We start from the raw sequence: 24,239 nt of genomic DNA, 5'->3' as shown, positions 1-24,239 counted from the left end.
AGTGCATTTTCAAAATGAATTCATGGCTTTTTTTTTTTCTTTTTCTTTTTTTTCCTTTAACCATTTTATATGATTTTGATTTATTGCCCAATGTTTTTTTTGGTTTTTTTTTTTTTGGTTTTTTTAAGATTAAATGTAGGAAATCCAGAATATCAAGTGCTCAGATAAATGAGTGGTGGAAGCAGTGATGAGAAGCGCTGCACTGAACGGCTCTATCTGCGCCCATGGCAGGAGTATGTTAAGAGATTAGGGAGTGGAGTACAAAGGACAGTGGGGCTGCACCAGCTGACAGCAGCCATAGATCAACCACCAGTACTGACTGATCACCGTCTGCACACTGCCCTAGACCCAAAACTGCCTCTTTCAGCAATGTACCGGCCAATTAGTCAACTAGCTGAGGAGTGTGTGTGTGTGTGTGTGTGTGTGTGTGTGTGTGTGCGTGCACTCCGTGTTGAAAAGAGATTGAAAGCGCATTTATATGTGCGTGTGACACAAAACAACTAGCATAGATCCAGTGATTTTTATCACAGTCTTGCCAATAAGACTGAAAACGTCCCCAAAAAGCAGAAACGCTCTCCATAATGGTAACAAATTGGGCCATCAGCAGGCACATAAAGGTGCCATGAATAGTTTATAACCACTCACCATTACAGTCAGCATCTCCGCGCGCACATCAAAGGTACAGCGCAGATGGGTTTGTGCAAACTACCGCGTATTTATGCTTCAAACATGATATAAAAAGGCACCAGTGTAACAATCAATGAGAACACACAACCATCTGGTCATACACAGCCAAGACTCTTTTTTTTTGGGTAAGAGCAGCGGTAAGAGCAGCTCTGTCTGATCAAAACTGGGGTCTGTCTTCCAAGCTACAGCGGGTTCGCTCATCTCTAGAAACCATTTACTCACTGATTGTGAATTTCTTCAGTGTCATTAGGTTGAGGATTTTAAAACATGTATTTAATGCAGTTAATACCGTCATTTCCATTATCTATTGTGATGGCCGTGATTGATTATCTGATTAATTGGTTTTAATTAATCAACTCATTAGCTCGTTAGCTAAAGTGCATTAATATACAGCTTTAGAAGTGGTTGAGGACATGCAAGTTAAATGCATTAACTATGGCCTTTCATAACTCAATAATTGTAGGGGTCTAACCCACGATAACGATTATGCTAATTACACAATGAGCTGGAAAGCATAATGGTGAGATTCCTGGTGCATTTATTGCGCCATCAGCTGCAGTGCTGACTGTCGTGTGTGGGGTTTGACTGAAAGGTGCCCGTGTCTCTGAAGGGCTCCCCTCGAGAAATTCACTATGCAGCAATAAAAAGAGACGACTCCATGGCCAATCCATCATGTCCTCACCATCACACCCGCGAACAAATTATTCATACCATATGCTGCCTGTACATCCCTCTCTCTCTCACCATTTCTCTCCTCTCTCCTCTCTCTCTCTCTCTCTCTCTAGATGATCCCTTCTCTCCGTCTCTGTTATTATTTCGCTCACATAAATCTCTCTGATCGCTTGCATTAGGAGGTAAATACGAGGTGACGCCTGCTACAGACGCCCTTCTGCTTTCCTGGTATAATCGAATTGTGCTTGAGCCCATCTGCCCCAGGAACGAGCATGCCGCGAGGATGGGGGCGGGTAGGTTTTTCTGAGCGTGGCGCGGCCGCCGAGATGACCACTGGCAGTGGGAAATCCTGCCCGACAAACTGGAGGGGAAAAAACGTGGCGGGTTAAACACCAGCGGACGGCCATGCGGCCTCTGACGCAGCCATCAGGAACACAGCTGTGCGAATCGATGTGGCCGCAGCACGGTCTGCAACAGCAACAAGACGACACGGTGGCCCTGCACGCACGGAGGGACCCACTGGGAGAGCGTATCCACATCAACGCTCGACTCCCACCGCGCCGCCACACGAAACCTCACAGCCACATCACACCGCAATTCTGCATCATGCCTCTGTCTCTACTAACGACTTAAGATTTCCGTACCCTGACACACAGGGTTTCTCTTTCCTTCAGGAACGTGCGATCGTGGTGGCCAGTTGCGGTCCCTTGCACGCTGGGACGAAATGTTAAAACGGTTAACATGGTTCAGTAATAGTGTTAGTGAGATAAATGCATACGCATGACTACAGCAAACTTAGGAGTCCCATAGTTATTGATCCGAAACTACCAAGCATTTGTTTACTCATATATTAAGGTGCATTTAATCTGGTGGCAGATCTAAAAATAGCCGTCTGTGTTTAAAGTCGAGACATGCTGAAAATCTCACCCGGAGTGTCTGATCACTGGGGCGGCGCATTTGGCAGATGCACAGAGAGTTCTGCTGAGATCGGACAGCTCTCATTACAGCAACGTGCCTGGATGTGCGATGTGTCGAGGCAATGAACAACTGCGATCGCTCGTGTGTGTGTGTGTGGAAAGAGAGAAAAAGAGAGCGAGAGAGTCTGTATAAGTTTCCAAGCACGGCCTCACACATCCTGACAGGTATATGAAGGTTTAGTGTGAAATACGAAAGAAAAAGAATACACAAAAGGAAGAAAGGAAAGTGAGCAAAGGGACGTGGTGGGGGGGTTGTGGGGTTGTGGGGTGCCGGAGGAGGCCGTGTTCACCTTCAGATCAGTCAGTCTTTTCGTTAACGGGGCTTACCAGGAAATCCCCCACTGACAGCAGCTGTACTTCTCTCTCCCAGAGTTACAAGACAGTTACAAGAGACAGAATGGACAGGTAGTAGGCGAAGGATCCGTGTCTAAACGCAGAGACATGGCTCACCGTTACGGAGACGAGCTTCTCTCCTAGAATTCAGCACAGGCAGTTAGGTTTACGCCTAAACTTCGGTTTATCAAGCAACCATTGCCTAGTAAGCCAATTCCCTTCATGAGCTTACTAAGTGTTCCAGAGTCCATTTGGTGCACTGGAGATTAAGGACATTTAATTCTGCACTGAAACAAAACACTGAGCATTGAAACGTGAGCAGGAGGGAGAGAGAAAAGGTTCCACAGAGCAATACACAGCTGGACACTGAGCCCCGTCTCCACGGTGACACCACGGCAACACCACAAAAACCCCCTTGCAATGGCGCAGCGTGGGCCATCCCCGCGTGTGAAATCCTAATTAAGAAGCGGGCAAATCCACTTATTGAATTAAAAGGGGGTGGCGGGGTAAAAAAAAATTAAAAATCCTTTGGACGCCAGACGTGAAGCGACCGTCTGTTTAATCTGCACTTGTTTAAGGCGATCTCCGCTGCTGATCTGAGATCAGTTACACTACTGATATCGCAGCATTACGGACAGGTGTTTGGGCAGTTGGAAACCGGTCCTGGCTCGGGCCAAAACGAACCTGCCACCACACAGACAGCTCTCCGCCCTCCGACAGCGGTCGAAGCGGACGAGACAAGACCCAGGCATAAGTCAGAGTTAATAAGGGGATTATGCACATAATTAGAGCAGAGTTCCTTCACAAGCTTCCCGCTGAAATAGAATTACTGTGGTGAGACCAGCACCAAATGGCAGGCGTAATTGTTCATCAAGAGGCAATCTTCATTCGTCCAGCGGATAATGAGCTCGGCACGCAGAGCAGAAGGCAGGCCAGAGACAGGAAGCTGAAATAAGTGATGATCGCAGCCACATCATGGATAAACAAACTTGAGCGCGAGTGTGTGTGTGTGTTTATTTATGGATGTGTTGGTCATTTTTTATTCGCTCATAAATATTGATCTTGTCGATTTGGTGCTGAGTGAGTCTTGGATGATAAAAGTGAACACCTTCTGCATGTGCATTCGAGTGACATGTCTCTGTAACAGTGGCACCAGGGTAGAAACAGAAGTACTGGGGCAGCACCAGGGCAGAAAGAGAGCAGCAGCAGGGCAGAAACGCCGGCACCAGAGCACAGTACCACCCACCACTACGCAACTAATTCAGCCGTTTCTCATCACTTTAAACCCCAGAGGAGCAAAACTCTCCAAATCTTCTCCATCATGTGCTTCCTCTCAATCAAGGAGCTCTTCTTCCATTCACGCACATTATGCACACACACACACACACAGAGGGTCCCAGTTTATTAGTGGCGACTGCCTTTGATTGCGCTCGACAGCGTCTAATTAACTGTCATTAGAAAACAGATGTCAGAGCCGGGGGGCCAGAGCTGGATTACAGCGCGCGGGCCGGCCATGTCTGTGTGTTCACACAAACACACCGCCACACAAAGCCACTCTCTACCCCCACTTCCTCCAAACCAATTACACGCTCAGTAATCAAACCATACATGCGGTAGAAATATGTTTATGTATTATTGAACAGGCAGAGGAAGGCAGAGAGAGAGACAGAGAGCGAGAGCGAGAGAGAGAGAGAGAGAGATAGAGAGAGAGAGAGAGAGAGAGAGAGAGAGAGAGAGAGAGAGAGAGAGAGAAAATAAACAAAGGTTGTGACTGGGCCACCAGTAATAACAGATAAGCACTTCCAGGAGTTGCAATCTCGCCTTCCTCAATTTGTCTCGATTTGTTGACGGAGACTCGCGAACCTTAGGGCGGATTCTCCTGGTTCTGAGGGCTGGGATGCGGTGACAGGCGGAGACAGATGGTCACATGACCCAAGGAGCACTCGAAGAGCACGGAGACTAAAGCTCGTCTCCAGCTCCAGAGCGGTTTCATTGGGAACACCAGCACTGGATCACTCAGAGCACACACAGTCCTTATAAGACAGCTCTTAGTAGACAGTCAGAGGAAAGAAATTTTTACTTTTTTAAAAAATGTCTTTTATATTCTATATTATATTCTTTCATTTCATTTCCCCGCACTGTAGATGTCACCTCATATTAACCTGACTTCGCATTTTACAGTCCACACTATTACGATTAAGTTTTTGCCAAATGGGGGTGATAACATACTTGGTCAGATTGGAGGGAGGGAAAAAAAACTTTTGGAATCAGTCCTTCTATGTCTCTTTTTTAGTACCTGAAATGGGAGTTAAAATATTCAGACTGCACAAGTATTCTGTTCACACTGACACTCGGTTAATCGGCGATGGGACCAAGTGTCCACCGACTCCGCACGCCACGGGCATTTGGCTATTCAAATGTCCTGAATACAGACGGGAATTTTCCACTCGTGGAATGACTTGGATGCCGAGGTCGGATTGCTTGCTCCGTCTCTCTCTCCGACCACGACCTCTCCATTATAGCTACGGTCCTGTGGCCCACTCCATTACAGCGTTGGCCCTTGACATCATCAACCGGCTCGTTATGTAGTTAAAAGGTCCAATTTTGAACCCCCCACAGTGCACCGCACCACCACCCCAGACAGAAAGATGTTTTCCTGGCACACTACCTCACACTCTCCGCCCTCTTTTCCAGCTGTGATCCTGACTAAATTTTTGGGTCTTTGATGACAAACGGTTGTGATTTCTTTTTCTGCAGCCGCTGCAGTTTACAGATCGACTGAGCTCTGAGAGCTCTGAATTCTGAGCTGCAATCTCAGTTGTAGCCTTAAATTTTCCCCAAAGGCAAACCTGGGCGCTCTCTCACTTAGAGTACTCAAAATGGACTCCGAGAAATGACTATCTTCGCACCCCCCTAAAGTTATATACCAGTATTTGTGGTAATACTGATAAATACACAAAATGTACTCTACTGTTCAATGTGTTATTTTTCCACCAGTAGTTGATGAATTTTCAAATCATGACAAAGATGATGGTAACACAGCCATTCTGGTACAGATACCCGGCCAGCCGGGGAACATTAACTGTAATACCACGGGTAATGACTGTCCAAGAGAGTGCTGCAATTTTGACTCCGAAGACAAGCGGCGCCCAAGACAGCCCCGATGACCGCGCCGTTCCACACCGAAAGAGCGGAGGTTCAATTCTGGAGAAATTTGATTTCCTCAGCCTCATGTCGTCCACAGGTTTAAAACCGCTGCGCCGCTACCCAGAATGCACTGAGGGGGTTCGGCAGAGCCACTGAGCTGCGAAACGAGCAGAAGGCAGAACTCCACGGCCTCGTGTTCCATCAGAGACTGCAGGAGCTGCAGAACGGATCTCATTAGAGAAGGATATTTACCACGTCAGCAGTGGGAAGTCACCTTTCAGAACTCATGCCTGCCAAGCATTAAGAACCATTCAGTGAAGTGGTTTTATGGGGTTTATAGAGCATATAAGTATTATTTAAATACCATAAATGCTTTAGCAGCATTTTTTTTTAAATCGGTGTCTTTGATCTGCACAGCTGTACCAATACTGTAATCCATAAAAAAGAGTAAAACAGAGAATACAGGACTGAGGAGGTCAGTGCAGTCAAATCTATATACAGAGTGCCTATAAATGCTTTGTAAGCATGTATTACTGAAATGAAATTCTAAAGGGTACCACTAGATGGCAGCATGTCAGTGCTGTCCACGCATCACATTTGCACTCGTCTTGCAGGCAGTCAGAATGAGGGAGGGGAAACGCCTTTAAAAAAGCATTAGGGTTCCATTTAGTGAGTTACTGTCTAAACCGCCTTTGCCATTCGATGCATTTAGCTTTTCTGCAGAATAGACAAAGACAACATTGAGGTAAAATGAGTATGGTCAAACCCACGCACCCACCCACCCACTCCCAGACCTTCTGCTGTCTTCCTCAGATCTCACACACACACACACACACACACACACACACACACAGAGAGATAGGCACACATTCTTTTTTTAATAAACACACACACACACGGTAACATAATTAATGCCATATTGCAAAGCAGAAGATCAGCACACCAATTAAAATATGTGGAAGCAGGAAATAGTGGCAGATCCACAGCAGAATGTGAGTGAACTCTACCCCTCCCCCGCTCTCGCTACTCTTTCTGTTATTTTCACCAATATAAATGAATATGTAAAATAAACAGAAGATCTGCAGTGTGTAGCACATATTCTGCCTTATTTTCTGGTGTGTGTGTGTGTGCGCGCACGTGTATTTGTGCACACATGCATATATATATATATATATATATATATACATATATATATATATATGTGTGTCTGTGTCTGTGTCTGTGTGTGTATGCGCACATCCCAGCCCAATTAAAGCAGGTGGAATCTATCACACAGAGGATATAAGAGACTCGGAATCCTGCAGTCAACAGGAAATGAGATCGGCTCGTTTAGCTGACATGGCCACACGGTGACAAATTACCCTCCCAGATTCCCTTTACCCCCCCTCGCCTCACCAGCTTGTTCCCTCATCCCCCCCCCCCCCCCCACCTCTTTGCCCTTTCCACCACCTGCCCTCCACCCCATAATGCACCGCTGTTATCCACTTCTCAACAATTAGTTTAATCATCTGGGATTGTGCTCTTAGCCACTGCGATGCTAAACGTATGGCGTGTAATCCAGCGCAGCGGATCTAGCCCACTGTGTGGCCTCTACCACCGTCTCCTTTCCTCTCTAGGAAGATGTGTTTTCACAGCAGGGCTCAGCGGCTATGGGTCTGTACGGTGTGGCGAGGAATAACTCAAAACACCAAGCCACCCTAGGTGAGGACTACTACGGAGGCCTAAAACTGGACGAGTCTGGCAGGAGCAACTTTCACTCATCATTCTGCAGCTATATTTGTACCAAAATGTTAGAATTAAGGAGACTTGACCAATTTAGTACGTTAGATTATTCTACTTCCAAAGTGTAAATTAGATCATTTTGTTTACCGGTTCTAAACCAAGTAAACAGTTTCCAGTAAAACACTGAACAAATACACTTACGTATCTTCTAATAAATTAGCAAAACCTGTCCATAAAAAGGGGCAAACTGCTGTTGAAGCAAGTCTGCAAAGGAAAAACACCGTCAAAGGATTAGACTGATCAAAAAATAAGTGCAGTGTTATTCAGCAGAAGTCTGCGCGCGGTGCCTGGAGCTGGTGTGCTGCTCAGGGCAGGACATGCGCGAGCAGCAGGTCAGCAGGACGGACCCCGGTGGGACGAGCTTAACTGAAACCTAAGATCCCCAAATCAAGAGTCTGAAAGAAGAGGTGGCCGATCACGGCCTTTTAGCGAAAGGGAACACAGACGCTGCCAGCAGAACTTCCGAAACCCCCTTAAGAACAGGACTCATTATGGTCCGGTTCAGGTCTGTAAATGGCGGAGGTGCACCGCTGACCTCCCGCTTAAACTCTCATCGCGCTCAAGCAGTACAGTAGCAGCATGCTGATTGGCTGCGTGGGCCTAGACTGTTGGCCAATTGCACGGCATGGCTCTGCTGGTCAACAGGGCTCTGAGTCACTCAGAGCAACAGCAAATTCATCATCTCCTGTAGCTGCTTCTAACGGGAAAGCCAGAAGTTAACACACACTTAATTACTCTACTGAGCTTTACAATGGCAAACATGGTTTTAATCGCAATGTGTTTAATTTCTTATTTCCCATAAGGTACTAGTAGGTCTGGTACCTTATAGGCTGACAGCCACACCAATCAGAGATGGCAAAGGGTGGAGCTTGTGTTCTGAGAGAGATTTAAGCTTCCGACTTTGTTTTATCAAAGCACCAGCCGTGCAGTATCGTTGGACTTCGAAGTCCTTGCGGACTCGCGTGAGCAGGGCCTGGGAATTCTGGGGCATGCAAAGACTCTCATATTAGTGTTCTGGCATGCTGCCATGGCAACCCAGAGCCCAGAGTTTCCTCTGCCGTTTAAAGGCAAACCGGAATACAAGAGAAAAAAGCCGGCCCAATATAAGCGGGGTTTTCCCATCAGGAGTGACGGCAAAGACTCAAAAGACTGGGATGTCATTAGACTTGCTAGCAAGAACCAGAGTTTGCAACAGGAACTCTGGGATCTCGGAGTTCATCCACGAAAAGTTCTAAGCAATGCAAAAGTCCAGCAGTCTGCAAACTTTTCTCTTTAACTCTCTCTGGCCAGAGAAACTATTGATCGCCAAAGACTGGAAAAGGCACGAGCATGTTGTGCAGTTAAGGTGTCACTGAGGAGATCCTAAATACCAGGCTCACAGGAAAACCCTTATATGGTCGTTCAATATAAGTGTAGGACAGGTGTGCGAGTTAAGCATGGAGCTTATTCTCCTGTTTCGTCCTCATGACTCGCACGTCTCTACCGGATACAGGGTCACGGTGATGATGCAGTTAGAATGACTCAGCTAGGGTTCCAGCATTGATCCAGTCTGCTGATCTTGGAACATTGAACTCCATGACTAATCTCCAGTCTTTTCCAAGAGTGAGAGCGCCAGTCTGAGGGTGCGAGACTGCAAGAGGCACAGGGCACAGGAGACAGGACACAGGACTACACTTCGCCCCGTAAATGCAGAATGACCAAAACGCAAGCGCATATTAACGCAAGCGCGTATAACCTCCTAACACATGGTTCTCGGCTAAAGGGACTGGAGCATTCTGCCTTATTAATATTAATGACCTGAATAATAGATCTGCGGTTAATTTCATTTTAATTTAAGCTTTATTTATATGCAGTCATGCCATTGGGCAGACTCTGCCCTTCTGCAGGTCTTCCCTGATTGAAGGCAAAGCTAGAAAAGAGTGAACTGCTGCAGTCATTTCCCACTGAGCGCCTGCTCCCTGCTGTAGTAGCCAGAGGAACATCTAAAATCCAGGGCTTAATCTCATGGTTTAAGATCAACCTTCCTGTTTCTTCCACAAACCCTTTAGCCATCAATGTTTCACTCCGAATTCTGGATTTTACATAAAATCTACAATGAGTGGGCGTAATATATGCATTTTGTGCATATATCCAGTTTAGGAAAAGTGTAAACTGTCAAAAATTTGGAATGGCTTTATATTTTTCCACAAACATGCACCAGATCTGCTCTTAGTGTCAGAGGATTTAGGTAAAGCCATTCACAACAAGATCTGAATAAAAAGAGCTTCCCCCTGCTCCATACTCTCTTTAAACCATGCCATTATTCCGAGACTCTCTCCCCCGCAAGCCATTTACACCCTTATTTCACACAGGGTGGGTCCTCCCTCTCGCTCCTGTAGTAAATTGAAATTGGTTAGAGGCACACTGGCGACTGATTGAATGTGAAAAGGAAACAGTTGTAAAATAAGCCCGAGACGTGGGGAAATTCATACAGCGCGAGGCCCAGAGACTCAGACGCCACCGTCCGGGGAGAGGAGGAGCGAGGAAAAGGAGGAGGTGCAAAGTACGATGGAAAACGTGTTCAACTGCGGGGAAGTACGGCACGGGTACACCCCTCGCCACTGCCTCAAGGTGAAATAGCGGCTTGGCCCCTACTCTGAGCAGACGTGTCCACGGTTGGCGCTAAGCTGGCACAGGCTGGCACACTCCTTCAGGGGACGGTCCGGAAGCGCAGGCGGTGCATTCGGCCGCAGTCCCGTATGGCAAGAGGAAACATCTACAGCGACTCATGGGACGATGGAAAGTGAAATAGCCATCTGGAATGAGGAGTTGTTGGACTACGAATGAAACAGGGCTGGGAGTCAGTCCCTGATAAGGAGGAGACTCCAATTCTGAAGTGATGTTTGGTTTGGGCTCAAGGGTGAGCATGATGATGGGTGTGTGCGCGCGCGCGTGTGTGTGTGTGTGTGTCTGTGTTGGTTCTTTTGTTTTGTTTGTCTCAATTCCAGGATGAGTGTAGGAGGTGGCTTGAACGTGGCCGGAGATAACGGGGGTGTGAGCTGAGAGGGACATCGTGCTGACCTAAACGGAAGACGAACTCTAAACCAGGAGAAAGAGATGGAGAGCGACGTGACGAAACCGAGCCGCAAGCCGCTCACCAGGAGAGCGGAAAGAAACGCCTACTTTATGTCTTCGCGTACAAGTCCTACGCACGAGACGTCACGGTGGGACGACGTCATGCCAGAAGCACGCTCAGACTGAGAGTCGACAAACACATCCCTACCAATCAAAAACGATGCAGACTTCACATCGCATATTCCCTGGTGTTGTGCGACATGATGATAAACCCCTGCTCTTCACAAGAGGAAGACAGCGAGGTGTTGTATTCTCATGCAGGAGGGAAACATCAACGCCTCCTCCTGCTCCCAATCTCCAAGATGAGGCCCGCAAAGGAAAACCGAAACGCTAACTTCACACATCCGATCGTTACCACTCCCAGCCGCCAGCAACGCTAGGCTGTCGGCTCACAATTGTTTTGCCGAGGTGCAGGTTGCCGTCAACGTTCAGAGGCATCGTTCCTAAATCCTGGGCACCAGGAGAACTCTCTTACAGAGGAATGAACTGGCACATTCAGTATGACCCGCCATATGTCAATTTTAAAACAGAGAGGGGTGGGGGGGCTTTAAGAACTCTTTACTGTTGCTAAGACAACAAGCCTGGTTTTTGGCAGCTGTTGTTTTCAATGTTTCCCAAGTTATGAATCTAATTTGCACTTGAGATCTATCATTTGCATAAACTTTTTTCGTTTTGTTTTGTTTTAAATATTATGGGGTAAGACGTTGGAGGTTACAGTAGTGCTTGTTAACTCCCCTCATTATAATGCTAAAGTGGCAGGTAACCGCTTTTCAAAGCTGATTGGCTGTAATTTTTCAGAGAAACGTCTCCGAACACAGCACAAGCTAATCAAGAGAGGCTACGCTCTAATCAGAGTTGAAGGCTGTTGTTCATGTCACTCAAAATAAGCAAAGGAGAATATTCAACTGGCAACAGCCTAAGAGACGTTTCTCAGCAAAAGCAAAAGGCATTTTACTCCACCGTAAGTCATCGGGGCTACACGCTGCTGTCAAGGGTATACCATGGAAACGCGCTTCTGATGGGTTATTGGAGAGAGCACGCTTCCTTCTGGATAAAACAGTAAGAAAAGGAACCATCTGAATCATCTGAAGTTCAACAACTCAAGGACTTATTGAAGTGAAACATGTCAGTGATTGTGACCTGTAGGAACAACACGACTGACAGAGGGCAAAGGAAGAGAACGGTGGGGATGAGAAACAGATGAGGAAAAAAGGGCAAAAGACAGGAAAAGAAAAGAGAGAGAGAGCGTGCGCGTGTGTGTGTGTGTTGGGGAGGGCGAGAGAGCAAGGACAATATCTCTCTCGTCCTTTCTGAGAGCGCCATGATTGGAAAAATCCCGCCTTTCAGCCCATGCCCGTCCGCGGCGGCACGTTCGGAGCGGCGCTCGGATCCTCGTCTAAAGCACGCGCTCCCGTTCAGGAACACCGCAAGCCCGCGCCGCCCTTTGTTCGTCCAGCTCCAGACAGAGAGCCCTACACCGCCCGACATCTCTCCTGGAGCGTCTCCCGGTGAAACGCACATCTACTTGTTCCCGCTCTTCCGGCCCAGTGAATAAAAAATGAATCAGGCAGTTGCCTTATACTTAGCAAATTACATTTGCAACTGGGAGGGGGGGATAAATACTGGTGATAAAGACCGCGCCTGTGTCCTCAAATCCATTAGAATCTCATATTCACACATTGCAGAAATCACATTACAACACGGCTAATATCGTTTCCCTGGTTTTTTGGCAGTCTGGTCCTGTGGGTGAAGCAGTAACATCAAACATAATGGATTTTTTCCACTTCTCCTCCTGCCATATGCTGCTCAGACTGAACGCCGTTCGGAGGCTTGTGTTACATTTACGCCACAATTTCAATTTCCGTTCCTTTTCCTTTGAATCTTTTTTTTTTTTCTTTCACACACTCCCTCAAATCTCTCTCCCCTTGGCCATAAAATTCAGTATTACTTGCAGGTGTGACATAATCTAAGAAATAAAGGACAGAACACTGAACTCTTAATGAACCTGTTAATGTGACCCACATTTATGGCCTCGGCAGGGCTGGGATTTCCACACACTTTCTACACAGACTGCGAGAAATGAACATGAGCGAGAGAAGAACTTTCAACCAGACGGACATCCAAGGCCGCACCATGAAAGAAGACAAAAACGAGTGAAAGCAAGACAGAGAGAGAGCGAGCTAAGACTTCTTTATCTAACGCAAGCAGCAGAAGTCACAGGTGCCTGTAAAACACAGCATAGCTGCAGGTACAGTAGCTGCACCTTGTGCAGGTGTCTGACGCCGTGGAAGGAATTACAGCCGCATCAGGCCGTAACTGCCGTTGCCACACTCTCCTGCTGCATAAATCAATGCTGGCGTCTGCGCTAATGGTTACCGGAGGAGCTGGGAACGCCGTTGCACGGGACGTGGAGCTGCCTGGAATTATGAGGGATGCCAAGGTGTGGCGTCTCCCTGCACGAACACCGCTCTCCTGTGCCACCTGGGGTTTCACACAGATCTGTTCACACGAGAGAGAACACACGCAGAGAGGAGCGACACGGAAACAGATGGAGCACGCTGCCATCCAGACAGTATATTTGCATAACCTACAGTAATGTGCAAAGGTCCACAGCCTCCCAGAAAATGAGGAGACATCTCTGGGCAATCGGTCTTTATCTGCATGTAGAAACACTACCCCTCACACAAAACCATCACACACAATAAAGCATTAATTGCAAACATGAATACAGACAATAGGAAGCAATGAGAATGTATTCTGGGGTACTGAGTGAGAAGGGTAGAAGGAGACAGTACGAGTAACTAAACTCCGCGGTTAACGTGAAAAATCTTTTGGCTCGGAAAACAACTCGGAATGCGAGGACCCGCTGTGGTGACCTACGCAGGGAATTTACACAGCGCGCAGAACAAAAGTGCATCTGAGTCACAACTGAGGCAGCGGCTTTCACACACTTGGACAGAGACGAGCGCAAAAAGGCATCTAAAGGCAAACGAAGAAGCCAAGAAAAAAAGCAATTGGTCCAAAGGGCCACTCGATTTTGGCGCAAAGAAAAAAAGGTTAATTCAGCTTTCTTGACTGGGCCAACCTTGCCTGGCCCAAGACGTGCATCGAGGCCTTCATACAAACTGAATTTATCTAATAAATTCTAATTTATCTAAGAAATATCTAGACCTGGAAGAGGAATTTTACACTGGAAACTCGCTCTGGATAAGAGCGTCTGCTAAATGCCATAAACGTAAATGTAAAACACAGCTTGCAAATTTCCAAAATAAGAAGCAGCTTGCAAACCAAGTGTACAGAAATAGACTAGCACTCACCATGACAGTGCCTCCTTCCCCAGCTCCCCTCCCCTCAACCCTCCTCTCATCCCTCTCCTCCTCCTCCTCGTTTACTCCCCTTCTGCTGACTAGGGCCTTTGGCATTCAGGAACACGATAACGTTTCTCATGGTCCGCTCTGAAACGACTCTCTGTAAGGAGAGACGACGTCACCGACGTGCACGCTCTACTGCTTACAGCCTCTCCGCCACATGCGTTCATAGGCAACAATTATTTTAAAGCTTTTATTGACTTTTTTTGAGATTTTTTTTTCCTGATGTGACCGTTTCTAATGTTGGGGCTGCGGACGTAATCAAAGGGATCAGGGCCTTGTTCCAGACAGACTCACCAATTACACTCGGAGCCAACATTACGACTGGCTCAGAGAATGATTGCGCTGGTGTTAAACGGTCACTAAAGTTAACATCCATAAAGCAGCGCCTTTCTTAAGGAATTAAAGCTTATCGCTCGCTTGTACTCACAGGCTACAAGGTCAAATTATTCTCCCTCAACCAACATGGTCCACGTCTATATTCTCCACGCGCAGGTGCCGAGTCTTGATAAGAGTCCAAGCCAGGACTCTTCCCTCTGGACAGGGGAGTCCCGGCGAACCGCAGTCATGGGCATCTCCATGACATCACCACACGCCTTTAACGGGGCGGTGATTCTTTTATTACCTGACGAGCTGAACTAATTGCACCAGTGCAGCACAGAACTTGGACCTCCCCATCACCACAGGGGGCGCTCCGCAGCACAGACGGCAGACCTCCCTATCACCACAGGGGGCGCTCCGCAGCACAGACGGCAGACCTCCCTATCACCACAGGTGGCGCTCCGCAGCACAGACGGCAGACCTCCCTATCACCACAGGCGGCGCTCCGCAGCACAGACGGCAGACCTCCCTATCACCACAGGGGCGCTCCGCAGCACAGACCGCGGACCTCCCTATCACCACAGGGGGCGCTCCGCAGCACAGACGGCAGACCTCCCTATCACCACAGGGGGCGCGCCGCAGCACAGAACTTGGACCTCCCCATCACCACAGGGGGCGCTCCGCAGCACAGACCGCGGACCTCCCCATCACCACAGGCGGCGCTCCGCAGCACAGACGGCAGACCTCCCTATCACCACAGGGGGCGCTCCGCAGCACAGACGGCAGACCTCCCCATCTCCACAGGTGGCGCTCCGCAGCACAGACGGCAGACCTCCCTATCACCACAAGGGGGCGCTCCGCAGCACAGACCGCGGACCTCCCCATCACCACAGGGGGCGCTCCGCAGCACAGACGGCAGACCTCCCCATCACCACAGGGGGCGCTCCACAGCACAGGCGGCAGACCTCCCTATCACCACAAGGGGGCGCTCCGCAGCACAGACCGCGGACCTGCCCTTCACCACAGGGGGCGCTCCGCAGCACAGACGGCAGACCTCCCTATCACCACAAGGGGGCACTCTGCAGCTCGGGGGGGGGGGGGGGGGGTAGCATGTCCCTCGATCACCATTGCAAAAGAGCCCAGCATCCAATATGAGCAAGCACTGCATCAGAGCAGAGACAAAGTACTGCTGTTCCTCGCCAATAATTGGCAATTACATGCTTTGATTTTTATTCAGCTCCAATTTGTAACCCTTAACTGGCCAGTTCCTGCTCATCGGTGATTGGATTAGGTCAGGAGTGGGAGAGACCAGCCCCTACTCTTAATTAAGCGGCGTGGAGAAAGATGAATTATCTTAAACAACAAACCCATTAGGCCTCATCGGTGAGCTCTGTCTGTCCGCATCTCTCTGTCGCGCTAAACTTCTGCTTTAACTATGAAGATACAGGCCACTCTAGCCCTCCATCTTAACCGTGTTGTTTCAGCAAGCTCTAAAATGGCCTCTCATGCGGAATTCAGCCCTATCCTTGGCATGATTTAAAGTGGGGCATGGGTGGAGGTGGGATGGGTGGTGGTGGTGGGGGGCCCTTGGTGGATGTGTGTCCTGATAAATGTACTTCAGCGTCTGGCCCCCCTCTGAAGCCTGACCCAGACACGTCGTCAGATCAATCAATTACATCTCCACTCCAGCAATCAAACAATGTTATTATCAGGAATCGGCTCGTCGACCTGGAAAGGCTGGTGAATCAAAGGCTGCTGTGATGTCGCGGGCCGAGCTCTGTGGCACAGCGCTAACACAGAGTGGCGGCTCTCCATCTCTCAGGGAAATGGAGGAACGAACACACACACACACCCACACACCAGGTATAAGCACATAGAAACACAAACTACTTTTTCACCAACTAACCGCATAAGTTGACCAAGGAACTATGAAAACAATATGACGTGATCAAAGCCAGTCAGACACAAACACACGCACAGAAAGCAAACACATTTGTATCTGTGTTCGAGCTCAAAATCTCAGACAAACAGAATTAAAGAGCACACTGAGCTCATAACATGTGTACCACTACCAATACAAGCTTACGACCCAGGTCAAAGTTCAAATTTGTCTGTACTGCACTGTCCGTCCCAGTGTGGAGGGGTTACTGCTCCCCTCCACGCATGTGAGAGGCACCAGGACATCATGCTTGTCTGAGGAACCACAAGCCACATTCACTAGAGCTCTGGAGGCTGGGCCGAGCACTAGATACGGACGAGGGAGGTTTTGTTATGTACCCAAATAAATTAATGAATTAACAAATACAAACTTAAATATGCAAATCATGACCAACAGAACATAAATTGAGGGGCGACTTCATTTGCAAATGAATAGAGCAAAAATAAATAAACAAATAAATAATTTAACAGCAAACTCAGACTATTGAAATATCACAAATTTTGAAGCACGCTCGGCATCTCACTAAGTTAGGCCAACCGTGAGCCTGGCAGAGAAGGAAATGCAGATATCAGCAGGGGAGAGAAACGGCTGGACACCAGAAAAGGAGGATTGTAAAGAATAACCATGTCTGGGAACGCCGCAGCGCCAGGCGGGTCCGGAATGGGAGCGCAAAAGCAATCACTTTTGTGATGGGCACTGCAGTGGTATTCTGAGAAGATGGTCTGAAAATGAACAGGGCTCTCTGACTGCTGCTGTCTGTCTCCATTATATGGAGAATACTCTGACTGATGACTGGGCGAGCTGCCCTCATCCAGGAGACTGGGCTTTTCTTACTGAGTAAACGCATCACAGCCTCTCTCTCGCTCGCTCGCTCTCATCTCAGTCAAGCTTTTTTTTTTCTTTAATCTCCTAAAACGTTGTGTGATTTGTAACGGACACTCAGTAAATGTGGAGGTGCACTATTCACCATTGTGTGTGTGCTCAAGTGAAAATGTGCAAACGTGTGAACGAGAGAGAGAGAGAGAGAGAGAGAGAGAGAGAGAGAGAGAGAGAATTTCCCCCTGGTTCACTTTGGCGTGCCATTTGATATCCTCACCTCATATCCACCTATATGCACTTTATAACTCATGGAGGTCCCAGCTGAGCCTGTCCCAGCCACTGCACATGCGAAAATAAGAGGAGGTGGAGTCATGATGAGAGCAAACAGCAGAGAGAGAGAGAGAGAGAGAGAGAGGGAGGAAGAGAGAGAGAGAGAGAGGGAGAGAGAGAGAGAGAGAGAGAGAGAGAGAGAGAGAGAGAGAGAGAGAGAGAGAGAGAGAGAGATCGCTGCACTATTATTAATGGCAGGCTGTCCTGCAGCTCAGACAGCGCAGCATTACTTGACAATAGGAGGAATAGCAGTTCAGTGTGAGGTCAAAGGTCAGTGGAGCAGGTATTAGTAATGTTATGAGCTTGGACACTGAGTGTCTATGAACTGCCTCAGCCGTCCCTGTAGTAGCGGAATAGGAGATCAGGAGCCATGTCTAATGTATAGCAGTGTGTCGGCTGCATGCCAGAGCTATCCGGACCCCCACCCCACCCCCCCATGATGGCTATTGCTGCATTAAAAAGGGCCTCGGTGCTGTTTAAATCTTTAATAACGCAGATATGAGGATTCATGAGCCTCACAGACCATATCCAACACAACATATGCTCATCTTCCGTTGGTGTGTTTGTGCATGTGTTGGCATGTGCGTAAGTTGGTACAAATGGTCCTATGGGAGTCTCAAACGAACTTTGCAGCCAAGCAGAGGTTTGTGTGTGTGTGTGTGTGTGTGTGTGTGTGAGTGTGAGAGAGAGAGAGAGAGAGAGAGAGAGAGAGAGAGAGAGAGAAGCGGAAAAGAGCCATGAAGAGGCGTTTCTATCTTTAGCTGGCGCTTTCTGGTCGTCCGTTCATTCCCCTAATGACTCCTAGAGCTCACCTTGGCAACCTCTCAGCCTGCGCTGCTGTCCCCTCTCAGCTCCCCTCCCCTCCCCTCCTCTACTCCCCTCTCCTCTCCCCTCCCCTCCTCTCCAGACTTTCTCCTCCCTGACCCCCTGACTCCATCTGACCCGCCCAGCCGCTCTGTTACTAGCATTCCAAGAGTAACTCTCCACGGATACATCTCAGGTACAGATCATTAGTTCAGCAACTCGCAGAATTCGCCCGACCGCCATGGTGCGCGTCGCTCTCCCGACGCAGTCTCGAGGCTTTCTCCACATTAATGGCTATGCTGAACTCCCCACAGTTCATCTGTTTCAGAGGAAACCTGACCAAGTGTGCAAGAGAAGCACGCAAGGGCGGGAGTACTCCCTACATCCGCCGGCAGCTACGAGTGGGGAATACGCCACCTGCCAAGCGGAAAGAAGCCATTCACCTTCTGTACAGGAGTCCTGGGTGCCTGGCCCCCACTGGAACATCCAATCTCCAACACAATATCAGCTAGATGGGAGGCGTTATTAGATCTGAAAAGTTAGTGAGACGTTGAGGCAGCTTCATGAAGCCCAGGGTTTGGGTTTGGTTGGGTTGTTTATTGTTTATGAAGGACTGTATGTAGTGCTCTGGAGTATGTACTCATACAGAGGGCAGAAGCAGAAAGAGGATATCTGTTAGATAAAGATATGAGAGATGGAAAAAAGGAGAGGGAGGGAGAGAAGGAGAGAGAAGGGAGAAAGAGAGAGAGAGAGAGAGATGGAGAGAGGGAGAGGGAAAGAATGAGTGAGGCAATGAGGGAGAAGCAGAGCAGAGAGAGAGAGAGAGAGAGAGAGAGAGAGAGAGAGATGGGTAGGTGAGAGACAGGTTTGTCTGCAGTTTCATATAACTGCGCATGCCCGCTGCTAATGCACAAAACAAACAATCTTCCCCCCCACGTCTGCCAGCTGACCTTTACATTGAGTTCTGTGTGTGTGTGTTTGTGTGTCTGATCTATAATACAGCATCTCATTCTCAGCCACACCTCAATGACTTAATGTAAGTATGCACGTATGCTTTGGTTTTGTGTGTGTGCGCGTGTGTGTGTGTGTACAGGGATTTTGCCTCTACTCAGGAAAATCCTTGGATATAAATTACAAGAGAAGATTTTAGAAAGGAAAAAATGAAAAAAAATACACGGGCATGTGTGTCAGACACGCACACCGGCTCACTATTTGTATTGGCTCACTGTATTTGTATTAGCTCACTGTATTTGTATATGTATTAGCTCACTGTATTTGTATTTGTTCACTGTATTTGTACATGTATTTTTGCTCACTGTATTTGTACATGTATTTGCTCACTGTATTTGTATTAGCTCACTGTATTTGTACATGTATTTGCTCACTGTATTTGTATTAGCTCACTGTATTTGTATTAGCTCACTGTATTTGTACATGTATTAACTCACTGTATTTGTATTAGCTCACTGTATTTGTATATGTATTAGCTCACTGTATTTGTATTAGCTCACTGTATTTGTACATGTATTAGCTCACTGTATTTGTATTTGCTCACTGTATTTGTACATGTATTTGCTCACTGTATTTGTATTAGCTCACTGTATTTGTATTTGTACATGTATTTGCTCACTGTATTTGTATTAGCTCACTGTATTTGTATATGTATTAGCTCACTGTATTTGTATTAGCTCACTGTATTTGTATAGGTATTAGCTCACTGTATTTGTATTAGCTCACTGTATTTGTATAGGTATTAGCTCACTGTATTTGTATTAGCTCACTGTATTTGTATAGGTATTAGCTCACTGTATTTGTATTAGCTCACTGTATTTGTATTTGCTCACTGTATGAAAACGGGGGCCAGCAGTGTTCACAGTCTTCCTGTCTCTTGCACTAAGACCACGTAAGGGTGGAAGACACATGACTGACACCAACGCTAACAGCCAGCACTCTGAGGGGTCATGGAGATTATAAATTGTGATTAGCGATGGTTAATGTATTTCCACCAGCGTCACAGTCCGTGTACTATTGTAATTCACTACATAAAACTAATGATTCATCTTTGTGCTCACTAAATGAGTCAAGCTATTTTCAGCCAAATGCATGCAGCGCATACAGCACCAAATAAAACGCTTCACTGCAGAGATTCGGACTGAAATTCCACAGCCTCAGACAGGGTTTCCAGAACTTCTGGAGACAACAACTCTGTTTCTACCTTCAGAACGGGTTCCCGAAAACCTCCTGGTACAGTAGATGTTTTCATTGGCTTCACTGACAGTGATTTCAAAGGTTTTTATCCTTCCACCGCACATCGGTCACTCTCCTCCTCGCAGGTCGCACTGCTGATTGTATGCTTTACACCTTCTTGATTGGTCGTGCCTGAGCTCTGCTGCCCTGTCCCGCCTTTAGGCAGCCAGAAGATCGCCAATACTTTCATAGAGCACCGACTCAGACACATGACTAATCCCAGTGTCACCTTAGTGCAATGCGGACCAAGTGTACTACCCAGATTAAGCGTAATCTGGGACTTGACTAGGCTAGCAGGGATTACGCTGACTAGCACCAATCCATCAACACGCCTTTCACAATCTGTGATGATGTTTAATAATTATGAAAGCAAAGCCCCATGTGTTTTTCTAAATATACATTTTTGACAGTCTATTAATATACCAAGATGTCAGTTTTAAGTGTTTTTTTTTACTTGCACAAGAGAATCTCTCATTTTATAATTTGTGTTCATTGTTTGTTTTTTTGTTTATCATCTCATCATCTTAAATTTTGTTGTTTTATAGATTAGGCAGTGGTTCTTCAGGTCTCTGCATATAAATAAAGAAAAAGGTATAAAGTTTTATGACCCACAGGCCAAACCCGCCCCCCCCCCCCAACGGTGGCATTTTTCAGTTTTCAGTCTAGAAGTTGCTCTGAGGTGAGGTATTCGTTCAGATAGCGTACTGTAGCGCACACACTACGTAGAGTGGACCAATGAGTCTCTCTAATCCTGGTCAGAGAGAGGGGGGGGGAGAGGGAGGGAGGGAGGGAGGGAGAGAGAGAGAGAGAGAGAGAGAGAGAGAGAGAGAGAGAGAGAGAGAGAGAGCAAGCAACCTGATATGGTGGACAGTGGAGAAAGACAGACCATAAGAGAAGGGTGGGGGATGTTATTAAAGACCAATGTTATTTTTCCTCGAACAAATATCCTTTGCTGGATGATTACAGCAAGTTAAAGAACAAGTCTTGGCTCTATCTAGAGAGGGTATCACTGAACATGTGAGTGTCTGATACATCCTTTTGGAAATACAAAGCACCAATCCAAGCACTATCATTGCTTCACCCAAATGTCTGCTACAGTTGCCCCGTGGCACAGACGAGGACACTGGGAAGATCTGGGAAGAGCTGGGCAGAGAAGCAAATGCTGATCCCAAACAAGCTTTGATTCCTAGTTCTGCATTCACAGCAAGTGTTTCTGTAATGAAGGCGTGGACACAGTCATCCGGATCCCCCAGCATGCCGGTGCTGCGCTTTGAGGCACCAGCAGGGGGTGCCAGTGCCTTCTCTCCTTTAGTTCAACGTCTCCCACAGCACCGCCCACCACCAGTGTGGAATCCATGCACATCCATCAGTCCTTCCATCCATCCATCCATCCTGGTGCCTGTATCCTGCTTTCTGGGCTGGGTTAGGCTACGGACATGCTGACCCAACAACCGGCTCTCAGAAGGCTCCAGGCCGTCGCACAGCGTCAGGGAATAACTTTTGACCTAACCAGTGCAGCGTGCTCCGCTACGCTGGCTCTAGCTGGTCCTCGCCAGTGTTGTTTTGGCCAATTGCGTGCGCTGGCGTTCCGCCAGGAGGGGGAGTTGACTGGCTGTTCAATCTAAATTTGACTTGAGATTTGACGTGAGATAATATACACATGAACTGCATAAGCTGCCTTCTACTGAGGCAATGTGCTAGGCTAGAGAACCGGTGGAACGTCGTGTGCAATTTTACGGAAGGAAGGAGCTCAAGAAGATGTGAGAATTACTCAGAATATTCTCGTTATAAGAAGCCTGCACCTTCGATGTGCTCTGGAGCGTGGTGGCGGGATCTGAAGCGCGGGAACTGGATCTGGAGCGCGGGGTCGGGATCTGGAGCGCGGCGACGTGTTCTGGAGCTCTGGCTGAGGGTGTAACTGGAGGTGTGGATTACTCTGGAAGCAAACCTCCCCTCCAAGCCTCTGCAGCGACTGCACTGGAGCAAATGGGCTGTAAGCCACGTGATGACATGGGTCTGGTGTGGGAGAACAAACCGTGGCTGGGACATATTAGTGCAGCAGATACTGGACAGTCCAAAGGACAGAGAAGGAATAGAAGAGGTGATTGGAGAAGAGACAAGGGACAGGAGGCACAGGGAGACACACAGAGACCCTCACAGAGAGCCACGCGCACACACACAGGCACGCAGAGAGGATTCCAGCAGTGGTATAGAGGTGTGTATACAGTTCACTGTATACAGTGGTATAGAGGTGTGTATACAGTGTGTATACAGCTCTCAAACTCACTCTTCAGCACGAACCCTCAGTCGTTTCCTGATCCGGTCTGTCCCCAACTCTAATTACTCAGTGACTTCAACAAGACACGCATGATACCTACACCTCCCATGTACAAGGACAGCGATGGAGTCATCTCCACTGAACCCTCTATAACTAGCCATCTCCAGTCCAGGCCATTGGTCCACAGGCCTCATCCTGCACCCAGCATCGCCGCGTTTCCTGACTGGGGTGCAATCACTCCACCACCAGGGGTCTACCAGCCCTAATCACCAGTGAGCATGGACGCGCACGAGGGAGAGATTACCACGAGCTGCACAGTCGCCCCTTTTCAAAATGCCAACCTCAGTCAGGCCAGGAGGGTTTAAATACCACTCAAATGTCAGCATGAGGCCCCACAAGTCAAACTAAATTACCTCCTACCTGCTCTGGCTCTGTGTGTGTGTGTGTGTGTGTGTGTGTGTTACTGGCAGAGATTTAGCAGCAAAAGGATACCACATGCAAGGACACACAGCTATGCATGATAATCAAACAAGACAAGGACAAACACAAATGTGTGCACACACACAGATGCATGCGTATGCATACTCACGCACACACAGGCTCCCACTAAACATGCAGACACACAAACATTCGCCACTAAACACTTCAGGGTATCAAGAGCTCAGTTTTCTTGCCAATGGGCTGGAGCTTATATTGTAGCTTTTTACTATACAACTCAAAGTAAATACCTGGTATAAAATGACACTGAAAACACACACACACACACACACACACACACACACACACACACACACACACACACACACACACACACACACACGGACCTTTATGGGAGATATTGATCTGCAGGGGGAGATGTGATACTCAGATAAGTGTTTTTACACCTTCCAATATACTGCAGATGCCAGGGGATGAGTCAATACGCTACACTGGGAAGCTTTGAAGACAGACTGTCAAGGTGCCCAGAGGGAATATTGATTAGCTCGGCTTGGGCAGGTGCGGCTCCAGACCCTACCAACGCAAACATTAACTCCACGACGGCGTTCCGTATTCTTCCTGCTAACAGAGCCTCCGCTGACTCCAATCGCACAACAATCTGATCGGCACCCGCATTAACGGGCCGTATTGATTAAACGTATCGTTTGTCTGTTTTTGCTGTTACAGCAAATTCCAGTCCTCTCACAGCCTGCAGCCAGCATTGATCAGGAAGAAATGTAGACTTGTGCCAATTACACATAAAATGGGCCAGAGTGACAAATGCAGACACAAACAAGCAAACAAACAAAACAGCCCAGCGACCCCAGACGCTGCGAATACAACCTTGTCCTTTAACCCTGATGGACAGCTGCCTGTCACACCTTTTGCCTGCCCTTCCCTACATCAGGGCCAATCAGAAACAGTTAGTGCTACTGCTATCCTTC

General features: G+C 47.8%; 1 protein-coding gene across 2 annotated transcripts in view; it reads right to left on the bottom strand.

Annotated features, from left to right (window-relative positions):
* exoc4 (exocyst complex component 4) overlaps nucleotides 1–24,239 on the bottom strand; it is a 110,023-nt gene that overhangs the window by 35,020 nt on the left and 50,764 nt on the right. The gene's annotated exons all lie outside the window — the stretch shown is intronic.

Source organism: Electrophorus electricus, chromosome 7, assembly GCF_013358815.1.
Source record: "Electrophorus electricus isolate fEleEle1 chromosome 7, fEleEle1.pri, whole genome shotgun sequence".
In the NCBI taxonomy this organism is placed as follows: Eukaryota; Metazoa; Chordata; class Actinopteri; order Gymnotiformes; family Gymnotidae; genus Electrophorus; species Electrophorus electricus.
The sequence above is the reverse complement of the archived record's forward strand: the minus strand, read 5'-3'. Positions and strand labels throughout refer to the sequence as shown.